The sequence below is a fragment of the Helianthus annuus genome, unplaced genomic scaffold (assembly GCF_002127325.2).
Source record: "Helianthus annuus cultivar XRQ/B unplaced genomic scaffold, HanXRQr2.0-SUNRISE HanXRQChr00c103, whole genome shotgun sequence".
Taxonomy (NCBI): domain Eukaryota; kingdom Viridiplantae; phylum Streptophyta; class Magnoliopsida; order Asterales; family Asteraceae; genus Helianthus; species Helianthus annuus.
In genome coordinates, this window is record NW_023395619.1 from 1 (window position 1) to 12,731 (window position 12,731).

Genomic DNA, 12,731 nt, shown 5'->3' on the forward strand with positions numbered 1-12,731 from the left:
TATTGAAGTTTGGTGATCGGTAGTTGCCATCACCCGAGGTTTTTTATGCCGGAGATCATACATTGATCAAGGGCTTTTTCCTCGTATAAATCATTGTGTCTTTGCATATGTCATATTGAAGTGATCCTATACTTTTTCTACAAACCAAGCATCATACCCCATTTACATAAAGTTTGGTTGCATTATCCTTGTGTGATTTTTGACCAAAACACCGATCACCAAACTTCGATATAATAAACAATGTTTACAACTTTGGATGGTAACGAGCTAGGTACACGGATCACTATGGTGTAGTATGCTAGAGTGTGTAAGAAGTGTGTTGTCTCTTCCGAATGCTCAAGAGTGCAATTTATATAAGCGTGTGTGGTTGAATTTTAGGCAAGTCACCTAACTACTAGCTCGTTACCCCTTTAGGAATAGAAGTAAATTTAGCCTAACTAATTGCCCGTAATTTGTGCTAAGTTTCCATATTCTCCACAACGTCTATTTCCGGTGATGTATGTGCGAGATTTACGTGAAAGATTCCTTAATAACGTTGCCAAGACCAGGTCCAACTCGTAATTCCTGCAAAACAACATTAAATTCAAAGAGAACAATCATTAGTATGAGGATCCTTAGGATGATCCATGATCCTGATCCTGAAGCTCTTCTGAGGATCTCTATCTGCCAAAGAAACAAGGATCACTTGTTAGGATATCAGTAAGGATCATTGGTCATTAAAATCCTGCCCTAACAGTATGAAAATACCCTTTCGCGAAAGAGGGTGATCAATCCTCATATACCTTAAGGATCCAGGGCATAGCCAACAGTAACGAAATTGTCAGCCACTTTTACATGAACTGGTCCCGCCACCTTGAACTATCCCTGGATAACTTGCGCTCCAGGCGGGGTGTTTAAACCCAATTCGTGAGAAAGGTGAATACCTTTAAACCTGTGAAGGGATCAGGATCCCTTAAACGTGAGAGAGGGGTCCAATCCTCTAATCTTCCAAAGTATCCTGCGTGTGTATCCTGGAGCTACATCCCGAATCATATTCTACAAAACAACCTTAAACTAAGGTGGGTGTTTGCCTGGCTAACACCCCTCCGATGCTTAAGTTAGTATTGAGTTCAAATAAAATAAATTATATTTAAAAGAGACAGAATTCATACCATTTTGAGTTAGAAATTAAGTTCTAAACTCACTTGAAATAGGCTTTGAGATGTATAACATTCCAGGATCTTGGTAGTATATCCCCTCCATATTCTTAAGTCAGTATGCTCCTTTCCCTGATTCTAATTCAATCTCATAGGGTCCTTCCTATTTTGGAGCTAACTTTCCATCTGCAGGATTGGTAGTATTCTGAAAAGCTTTTCTCAACACCCAATCTCCAACTTGAAACCTTCTAGTTCTTATATTTTTGTTGTATGCTCTGGATATCCTCTGTTGATATGCTGCCATCCTTAGCCTTGCTGCATCTGTTGTCTCATCAATAGTATCTAATTCCTGGCATAGGATTTCAGGATTCTGCTCAGGATCCTGGAGGCTGGATCTTGCTGTAGGTATTACCATTTCTGTCGGGATCACCACTTCTGCTCCAAACACCAAGGAAAACGGGGTTTGGCCAGTTGCATTTTTCACCGTTGTTCTATCAGCCCATAAAACAAAGGGTAATTCTTCTGCCCATATTCCTTTTTTGGCTCCTAGTCTCTTTTTCAGGTTGTTGACAATTATCTTGTTCGAGGATTCTGCTTGTCCATTCGCTTGAGGATGTACTTGTGTGGATGTGATCATTTTGATTCCCCAACTTTTGCAAAAATCAGTAGTCCTCTTGCTTATAAACTGGGATCCATTATCACAAATGATTTTAGTTGGTACTCCAAATCTGGTCAGGATATTTCTCTTTATAAAGGATACTACTTCCTGGTCTCTGACTTGCACAAATGCTTCAGCTTCCACCCACTTAGAGAAATAATCAGTCATTGCTAACATGAAGACTTTTCCTCCTGGAGCTTTTGGTAATTTCCCTACTATGTCCATTCCCCATTTCATGAATGGCCAAGGGGAAACTATAGGATACAATGGTTCAGCTGGTTGGTGCAGAATGTTGCTATGCCTTTGACATGCGTCACATCTTCGAGCATATTCCGCAGCATCTTTCTTCATTGTCGGCCAATAGTATCCTGTCCTTAATACTTTCGAAAATAATGACCTGCCCCCAGTATGGTTACCACAATCCCCCTCATGTATATCCTGAAGCATTTCCATAGCCTCGGGGTCCTTCAAGCATCTTAGATATGGACCTGCAAGAGATTTCTTATACAAAATATTATTTATGATGGTGAATCGTGATACCTTCATCCTAAATGCCTTAGGATTTTCGTCTTCAGGAATGTGTCCTTCCTTGAGATATCTTATGATTGGAGTCATCCAGGATCCAGTATCCTTCTCAGGATCATGACCAGAATCCTGAATGCTTGTTACCTCTTTATTCTGACCTTTGAAGGGATACATAGCAAGATACAGGATATGAAGTATCGGTATTTGGGTCCCCTCCGGTAGCCTGACTGATGATCCTAAGTTCGCCAAGGCATCCGCTTCAGCATTATCCTCTCTTGGTACCTGTTCAAGTGTAAAAACATCGAAATATCCTGCTAATTTTTTGAGAACATCGAGGTATTCGATTAACTTCTCACCTTTAACTGCATAGGATCCATTAAAATGATTAGTGATTAACAAGGAGTCAACATATACTTGCAAACTTTTAATATTCATGTTCTTAGCCAATTCTAATCCTGCAATCAAAGCCTCATATTCTGCTTCATTATTAGTGGCAGGAAATTCGCATCTAATAGCCTGGGGTAATATGCCCCCTGTGGCGATTTTAGTAGTATACCTAGACCTACACCTCTTACATTAGATGCACCATCAGCATATAATATCCAGGATTCTAAGTTTTCTCTTAGTTGTTGTACCTCTAAATCTACTTCATTTTGAATGTCACTACTGAAATCAGCCACAAAGTCAGCTAAAGCCTGAGACTTTATGGCATTTCTAGGTTCATACACTAAGTCATAAGCACTTAATTTCACCGACCACTTAGCCATTCTACCGGACATCTCTGGTTTCCTAAGCACATTTTTAACAGGATAATTAGTTTTAACATGAATCCTATGTGTCTCAAAGTAATGTCTTAGTTTTGTTGATGCCATAACTAGGGCTAATATTAACTTTTCTAAATGAGAATACCTAGTTTCAGCATCTAATAAACTTTTGCTAACATAATAAACAGGATACTGCTGACCTTCGTGATCCTTTACAAGGACAGCACTTACTGCATTCCCCGATACTGCAAGATACAGGGATAATGGTTCACCATCCTCGAGCTTCATTAGTAGAGGTGCGGTTGATAGATACTGCTTCAAATCCTGCAAGGTTGCTTCATGCTTCTCCCCCCATTCAAACTTCTTATTTTTCTTCAGGATATCATAAAACTCCTTGCATTTTTCTGAGGATCTTGAGATAAATCTATTTAATGCCGTTACTCGTCCTGTTGACCGTTGAACATCCTTCATATTTGAAGGTGATTTGATATCCAAGATGGCTTTGATCTGCTCCGGGCTTGCCTCTATTCCTCTTTTGGTTACCATATATCCTAGAAACTTTCCTGCCCCCACTCCGAAATGTCACTTAGCTGGATTCAGCTTCATGTTATACTGATCCAGGATATCAAATGCTCCCTTAATATCCTGGAGGTGAGCCTCAGCTTTTTTAGATTTCACCACCATATCATCGATGTATACCTCCATTGTGTCCCCAGCTTATCTTTGAACATCATGTTCACCAATCTTTGGTATGTTGCACCTGCATTTTTCAAACCAAAAGGCATAGCAGTATAACAATAAATACCTGTTGGCATCATGAAGGCAGTATCCTCCTGGTCCGAAGGTACCATTTGGATCTGCTGAAATCCTGAGGACGCATCCATGAAGGTTAACATTTCATGGCCGGCAGTGGCATCTACCATTGAGTCAATATGAGGGAGAGGAAACGGGTCCTTTGGACAAGCCTTGTTCAAGTCTTTATAATCCACGCAAACTCTCCATTTCCCGTTTTTCTTCTGTACCACTACTACATTTGCTAGCCACCTTGGAAATTTGACTTCTCTGATCATTTTTTACTTCAACAATCTGTCTACTTCTTCTTGAATAATTGCATTTCGTTCCGGAGCAAATTTCCTTCTTTTCTGCTGGACAGGCTTAAATGACCTGTCAATACCAAGCTTGTGTGTTATAACATCCTTGGAAATACCTGTCATATCCTCGTGTTTCCATGCGAATGTTGACATCCTGCATTTCAAAAAGTTAGTCAATTGATGCTCAATATCCTAAGGGATATTGGTCCCTACGAGCACCGAGATATCTGGATTATCTTGATCCTGGATAACTTTTTTCACATCCTGCTCCTAAGCTTCCGCGATATCCTGGGCCCGTATCTTTAATTGCTATGCTGCATTAGGCTTTGTAGAGGATTTCATGGAGGATGAGTAACACTCCTTTGCTTCCTGCTGATCACTGTCTACTTTGACAACTCCCCAAGGTGTAGGGATTTTGATGCATTGATGGTAAGTCGATGGCACAACTTTCATATCATGGATCCATGGCATGCCCAATATAATATTATAGCAGGATAGGGAGTCCATTACACAGAAGCGTTGTATCGAATTGACCCCTTCAACATATACTGGTAATTTGATCTCTCCTACGGTATTCCTAGCTTCCCCACTGAAGCCAACGAGTACAATGGATTTTGAAGTGATATCCATTGGGGATACATTCATCCTCTTCAACGTTTCTAGTTGGACTATGTTGACGGAGCTTCCATTGTCCACCAATATCCTGCGTACAAAATGGTTAGCCACATATAGTGTTATTACCAGAGCATCATGGTGAGGATCCTGCACAGTATCCCTGTCATCGCTATCAAAATTGATCACTTTATCAGTTGTGAGGGTTGTCATCCTGGTTGGCCTTTCCCCTCTTTCAGCTTTAGCCTCCTTTGCATGCCTCTTGGCTGCAGAATATGATGTTCCACAAATGTCAGATCCTCCTGAAATAAAGTTGATTATCTTGGCATCCGCAGGAGGTGATGCTGCACGTTCAGGATCCTTCTCAGTATCCTGACCCTTGTTTTTCTTTCTTCCTAGGAGATCCTTCAGATAACCTTTGCTCAAGAGATAACTTATTTCCTTCCTTAGAGCAATGCAATCCTTTGTAATATGTCCAAAATCTTCATGGAAGGCGCACCATTTGGACTTATCCTTCCAATCAGCCTTTTGTTGATTCTTCCGAGGCCACCTGGCTTTGTCTCCCAAACCCTGCATAGCATACATTAGTTCAGGTATATTAACAGAAAAACAATATTCAGATAACTCAGGATACTCCTCAGGATCCTCGTCTTCAACAGCATTCACTTTCTTGTTGTCATTTCTACCATACGGCTTAGAGCGGTACGGTTTGTACGAGGATTCTGACTTCCTGTTAGTTGACTCATATGTTGAGGATGCATTCATTCTCTCTTGCATTTTCTTATCATCCTCTAGCCTGATATATCTCAATGCCCTGTTACGAGTTTCATCCAGATTCCTGCAGGGATTCATAACAAGATCCTGGTAAAACTGGGAATCTTTCTGCAATCCCATCTTGAAAGCCTGCACAGCTGTTGCGACATCAAGGTGCGTGATGTCCAAGGATTCTCAACTAAACTTATTCACATAATCCCTTAAGGATTCTTGAGGCCCTTGAGTTATCCTGTAAAGGTCACTGGTTAATTTCTCAAAATTCCGGCTGCAAGAAAATTGACTATTAAGTAAGTTAACCAAATGAGCAAAGGAAGTAATTGAGTGAGGAGGAACGTTTAACATCCATTTTAAGGCTGATCCTGTTAGAGTAGAGCCGAAACCCTTGCATAAGCATGCTTCCTTAAGTTCTGGAGGGATAGGGTTGATTTCCATCCGTTCCCTATACTAGGCAATATGCTCCTCAGGATCCGTGGTTCCATCATAAAGCTTCATGTTGGGAGTTTGAAATCTTTTCGGGATTTCAGCATCACAAATGGGATGCACAAACCGAGATATCCCGTGGCTATCTTGGGATACTTCAGGGATCGGCTGAACCACCCCAGGTACACTGGATATCATATCCTTCAGCTTCTGGAGCTCCCTAGATAATGTCGATGTCACACCTGTATCCTGCAAAGACCCAACATTGTTAGTGGCAAGAGTATTATTATTATTAGACACGTTACCGATCTGAGGATTTTGGCCATATCCTGAAGCATATCCTGAGCTCCTCATAGTTGACACTCTAACCGAAGAGGGCATCTCAGGAGTAGGATTCTGGGGATGGCTAGGCACAATATTTCCTCGGTTATCCTTAGTGTAAACTGCAGAACTGAAGTTCAAAGCCCTGGGCTGTAGAGGAGTGACGATATCTTCAGTGGATCTGCTTGAACCAGATTTCAGGAGTTGTATTTCCCTTAACAGCATTTGGTTTGTTTCCTGTTGCTGCCTCATTTGTTCCTGCACACTTCCGAATAAAGTTAGAATTTCATCATTAGAAGCTAAAACGGGAGCAGATCCCTGGATACTCCGAGTAGGGATAACATCCTGAGGTTGTGAAGGAGTGGGCATCCTTGGAGGAGGTGGTGGAAGCACCGAACCAGTAGTAGCAGAAGCCGTAGCAGATACAGTGGAGGAGCTCATGCTTGATCTTGTGGCCATTGCAAATGATGTGGCAACAAGTTTTGAAAACAGAAAACCAATTAATGATTTTACAAAGATTTTGAGTAAAGATAGCACCACTTGCCCCACGGTGGGCGCCAAATTGTTTTGGTCAAAAATTACCGAAGTAATTAAGTGATCAAATTAGTTAAGTGAGGTAGTGTGCTAGAAATATGTGTGAAAAATATGTTAGCCAAGTTAATTACAAAAACAGTTTAAGGATACGGCTCAGGATATAGAGCTGTATCTATGATCAAACAATGAGCAAAAAAGTAAAGGTTGACACGTGATGTACGAGGAAAGCCCTTGATCAATCTAGATCGCCGGCACAAAACCTCGGGAGCTGACAATCGCAGCTGCCTTGTTCTTCTATTGCTTCAAATATCAGGATACAGTGCAGGATGTGGTGCGGATCAACTAAGTGTTTACAATGTAATTTGATTACAAGTGTTTGTGTGTAGTGACTGCTGAAAGCTAGAGAGCAAAAGTGTTCGAGAGTGTGTGTGTAAGATTGCGTGCCTTAACCTGATCCGCCCCCATCTATTTATAGTAAAACAAATGCAACAAACTGTCCTAAATAACCGGGATCCGGCGAATATTCCCCACTCGAACGTTGTAGACCTGGTCTTTCGGGTTCAACGTCTTTCACATAACAGATACGCCCGAGTCTTGAGGAGAAGAAGTCCACCTGACCGTTGGTGACTTGTAGCCTCTTACCTGCACGTGAATTGTTAAGTTAACACCAGGATATCGCCCGGAATGTTACCAGTATCCCGATTCAGTATCCTGATCACAAACAAACAGTCAAAAGCAAGATATTAGTCAGGATATTTAGGCTCAGAAAATGGCCCATAACAATCACGTTCGATAATAATTGAGATGAATTAATGTTTTAAATTGTATATATGGCAAACAAAAGTATGTTTAATGTTTGTCTTTTCTTTTTTATTTTTAATTCAATAAATTGATAACAACAAATATTATTCGAAAAACAATATAATAAAATTCATGAGCGTAGATAACATAACTCAATATAAAATAAAGTTAAATAACAAACACACAAGATGGTATGTATGAATCTAAAATCGTTAAAAGTATAACATAATTTGTCAAATAATGTTTTCTTGATTTCATCCGATTATAGTTAAGAGATTTTTGTTAAAGTTTAATATTTTAAGGGACTTGTATGATAAAAGAGTAGAAAGTATATTGTTTTTTATATATAAAAAGTGGTCAGGGGAAGTTTTTTGAGACTAAAAAGAAAGTATGTTGGTTTTTATATGCAAAAAGAGTGAAGGGATTTTTATGAAATAAAAAAGAAAGTATGCTGTTTTTTTAAGTGCAAAAAAAGTGGAGAGACTTTTATGATAAAAATATAAAAAGTATGTTGGTTTTTGTATGGCATTTTCCCTATATTAAATTGCAAGTTTTGTCATTTATGTATATACTTTATTTAATTTAATGTGGTGTCCTTTGATGCAAAAATTGACGAGTTGTGTACTCAATGTTTCAAAATTTTGCACTATATGCCATTTGATCTTACACAGTTAATTTTTCCTATTAAATTTGGTCACCCAATGAAGCTTTAGTCTATTACCCATATATTTAATATTACTTAAAAAAACTAAAACAAAATATTTTTAAAATTATTATTATTATTATTATTTTCTTAACCCCCTCTTTCTACCACTCTCTTTACCAGACTATCGTCATCACCACCACCACAACCCACCATCACCATCGCACCCACCAACACCACTGTACACCTCCCGTCGCTAACCAACCTCCACCTCTGAAAGACTAACCTCTGACACCCCAACAGGCCAACACCTTATCGACTACCGATGACCTTCACAACCCACCACTACACCAACCACAACCTACCACCACCACCACCACCACCACCACTCCCTCCCATCGGAACCCCAACGCGCAAACAACCAAAATCACCAACCATCGCCGCTAAACTCACCACCAGATCCACTGTCACAACCCGCCATCGACTCCACCATCACCACCCTATCCGGAACCCTAACTCCAACCCGGAAACAACCTAAATCACCAGTCACCACTACTAAACCCACCACCACATCCACCATCACCAACCACCATATCAACCATCACAACCCACCACCGTCTCCACCATCACTGTCCACCACCGCTCAACCATCAACCACCCACCACCGCTAAACCCACCATCACATCCACCATCACAACCCACCACCGTCTCCACCACCCACCATCGCTAAACCCACACCATCTTAAATTTGGATAATGTGTGATAGAGAGAAGAGAAAGGGAGAGACATATAGGGTGAGAGAGGGAGTTTAGAGAGAGTGTGCAGAGGTTTTTAAATTTATACTTTAATTTTTATTTTTTACACAAATAGTCCCTTGATATAAGTTATTTACTCAATAGTCTTTAGAGAGGTGAAATGATAAGAATGCACTCATGTGCAAGGCACATGACCATGTTTAACAAGTAAAATTAGGTGGGCTTAGGCTCAAAAGACATACAATGTAAGCTTTTGAAACATTAAGTACATAACTTATCCATTTTTGCGCCAAAGGACACGTCCATTTTTGTAGTTGCGCCCCTCTAAAATTTCATTACTAGAAGTTAGATAACGAAGCTACACCTTTCATCATAGGTGTCAAAATTAATGAGCAAGTTTCAAACCGACAATTTAATATAATTCTTTTGACGCGACACAAATTTGGTTTGACTCATTCTACCATGGCTATTTTTTACCCAAACTAGCAAATAATATCGGATTCACCACTAGGCGTAACTATTTATAGACAGGTGTATGGTCTAAATCAAGCTCCATAAGAAAAGAATGACATTGCTATGTGAAAAAAAAATACAAGTGTATAATAACATTAGCATTACATCCTAATTCATGATGTATCAATTTCGCATCTCGACATTATCAAATTACATCCTAACCTTCACTTTTGGAAGGTTCAAAATGCATCAAATAAGAAATCAAGGATGATGCAGATTCCAATGATACCTCGCATTATTGTTAGAGTTAAATGCCTGGTTGGTCCCTATGATTTGCAAATATTGCAGACTGCTCCCAATGGTTTAATAACTATACACTTGATCCCGGTGGTTGTAATTTTTGCACTCGAATGATCCTTATCAGTTATCAATAACCTATGTTAAATATCTGAGTTAGGTATATGTTAAATGACTATACAGTAGAAACTCGATAAATTAATACTCGATTATTTAATAAACTCTCTAAGATAATATTTTTTGCCGGTCCCGACTCGGGGATAGGGTGCTAAATTAATAATTCGCTAAAATTATAAAATAATACATTTTTGATAATTTCTTTAGACCCCATATAAAATATAAATTAATAATTCCTTATATATAGCATATTACATGAATGATTTATGAAGGTTTCTTGAAAAATGACTCAATTGTCTTTTGTTTTTTGTTGAAATCAATTTCCCCTTGAATCTCGTCTCTAATTTTCCTTAGCATGGTAAGAACTTCTGGTGTTGTTTTCTCATAGCTCAACATGAAATTGTTCAATGTGATTGCCGCTTTAATAGCTTCGTTTCGCGAAGGGGGCTCCATTGTAGAACTTTCATCATCTTCTTCATCGATATCATCTTTATTAATTCCAATAATGCTTTCAATAATTTCTTCATCAGTCAACAACTGTGCAACTACATTTTCTTCTGGGTGAGTCAGAACATCTTCGACATCCATTGTATTGCGATAACCCAACTCTTTGATCAAATTCTGGAGTTCTTGAGTGCTTTCACCACCTTCATCTGAGTTCTTAAAAGTCATGTTATCTGTTGATTGAAGTTTACAATGACGAAAGCAGTTCGCAATTGTATTTGCATGAACATCCATAGTCCATGCTAAAATTGCAAGATTCATTGCATCTAATACATTTATTTTTGCTGGATTTGGAACCCCTAATTCATAACCCTCCAAAAGACTTCTATAAAATCGACGACGATAATGCATCTTAAAAGCTCGTATGATCCCCGCGTCACGAGGTTGAATTTTTGAAGTTGTGTTTGGTGGCAAAAAAAAATAATTCAACATTTCGTAATCCTTCAATAATTTTGGATGAGCAGGGCGATTATCCACAATCAAGAGAATTTTTCTTCCAACCATTTTTTTATCAAGTTGGCGAACATATTCTTCAAATAACACACCAGTCGTCCAAGCTCGTTTGTTAGCACGGTACTCACAGTTCAGACTGTTCAAGTTTACATTCTTGAAGCACCTTGGTTTAGCATATTTCCCAATAATCCATAAAGGAAGTTTTTCCGAACCGTCCTCATTACAGCAAATAGCAACAGTTAGTCTTTCCTTGTCTTGTTTTTTCCCTTCAAGCTGCATTGTTGCAAGGGAATGATCTGGTTGAAGTCTAAAAAACAAACCTATTTAAGATCAAAACATGTAAATAATTACATCACTAAAGTACAAAATATAACATAAATTAATAAAAAAACAAACCTGTTTCATCCATATTAAAGATGTCTTTCATTTCAAACTGATCAACTTTGTCTCTTATGGATTTTAATTTGTCCTCCATGCCCTCCATTTCAACAGATCCACTCTCTCCAAAACGCCAGAAATTTTTAATTCCATATCTTGCTTTGATCTTTCCAAGCCAACCAATAGAAAAAGTAAAGTCTGGAGTATCCACTGGATACATATCTTTCATGAACTTTTTCGCCTTCTCGATGATTAGTTCACCTGTCATATTCACATGTTCTTGATATTGAAGAATCCATTCATAGAGAGATTTTTCTAGGTCAGGAAATTTTGCCGGTTTGTGTCGCTTAACATCGCCTCTTTCGGGAGCAAGTGAGAGATACTCTAAAGACTGCTTAACTGTATTCGATATGTCGCTTGACTCACCTGCAAACCATAGTTACTATGAACCCATTCTTGCAATTGCTTTTGAGTGAGACTTGGATTATCCTTGTTGTACTTGCATAATGCACTTCGAATTTCGTCTGTCATTGTTGTTTTTTTCACACCTTTAAGATGGGAAGCCATGTTGTGTGTATGATTTGTTTGTGTTAACCTATTTTGATCTTGTATTTATATAGAAAATATTTTTAATGCCCATAAAGTGATACATTGAACACAAGAAGCATAATAAGGTGGGAGATTGAAGGTTTCTTTCAAATTGGGTCATTCATTTGATATACATGCATTGTATATAATAATTAAGTGGAAGCTTGAAAGGTGTTTGTAAACTATGTATTCTACTATAAATTAATAAAATATTAATTAATATATAAATTAATAATTATTAATTTATCGATTAATTAATAACTCTTTTAATTAATAAATTTTGGTGGTACCAAGTGTGTTATTTTATAGAGTTTCTACTGTATTGCTCTTAACCATTAAAAAAATAAAAAAGACATAAAAGACATTAGACATGGACCCACCCATCATCTTGTACTTCCTCCTCTCACTCTTTCTCTCTCTCATTCAACCCACCCCGCCACTGCAAAATCAATGCTAAGGTCACCCGGGGTGGTCCGTGATGGAGGTGCCATCACGCGTGGAACACCAAATCACACCGCCGCCGGTCCTATTTATCACGCGTCAATCTTATAATGCGTTAACTTTTTAACGCGTTAAACTTGAGTTTTGTTACCGTTGCAGGAAGATAAAACATACAAATTGGATGACAAATCTAGGTTTTTTTTTGGAATCTTTCATGGTGGTGAAACTGAAATGAACAAAAATGGAGGTGGAGACGAAGGGGGTGAGTCATAAAGAAAGTCAAATTGATTTGATTTACTTGAATACTAGGTTAATGCCCGCGCGATGCGCGGCTTCACCCAAAACCATATTATTTACTTTGAAATATAATATTTTGTACAAACGTATACATTGGAAGAAAAGAACAAAAAACTATTCAAATGCCAGAAAAAGCTTCTGATGTATTGCAAAATACATCTTTTATTCG

The 12,731-nt window shown here is 38.6% G+C and overlaps 1 pseudogene; it reads right to left on the reverse strand.

The window, feature by feature from the left end:
* Positions 1-10,114: 10,114 nt before the first annotated feature.
* LOC110874411 lies at positions 10,115-11,862 on the reverse strand (annotated as a pseudogene).
* Positions 11,863-12,731: the final 869 nt, after the last annotated feature.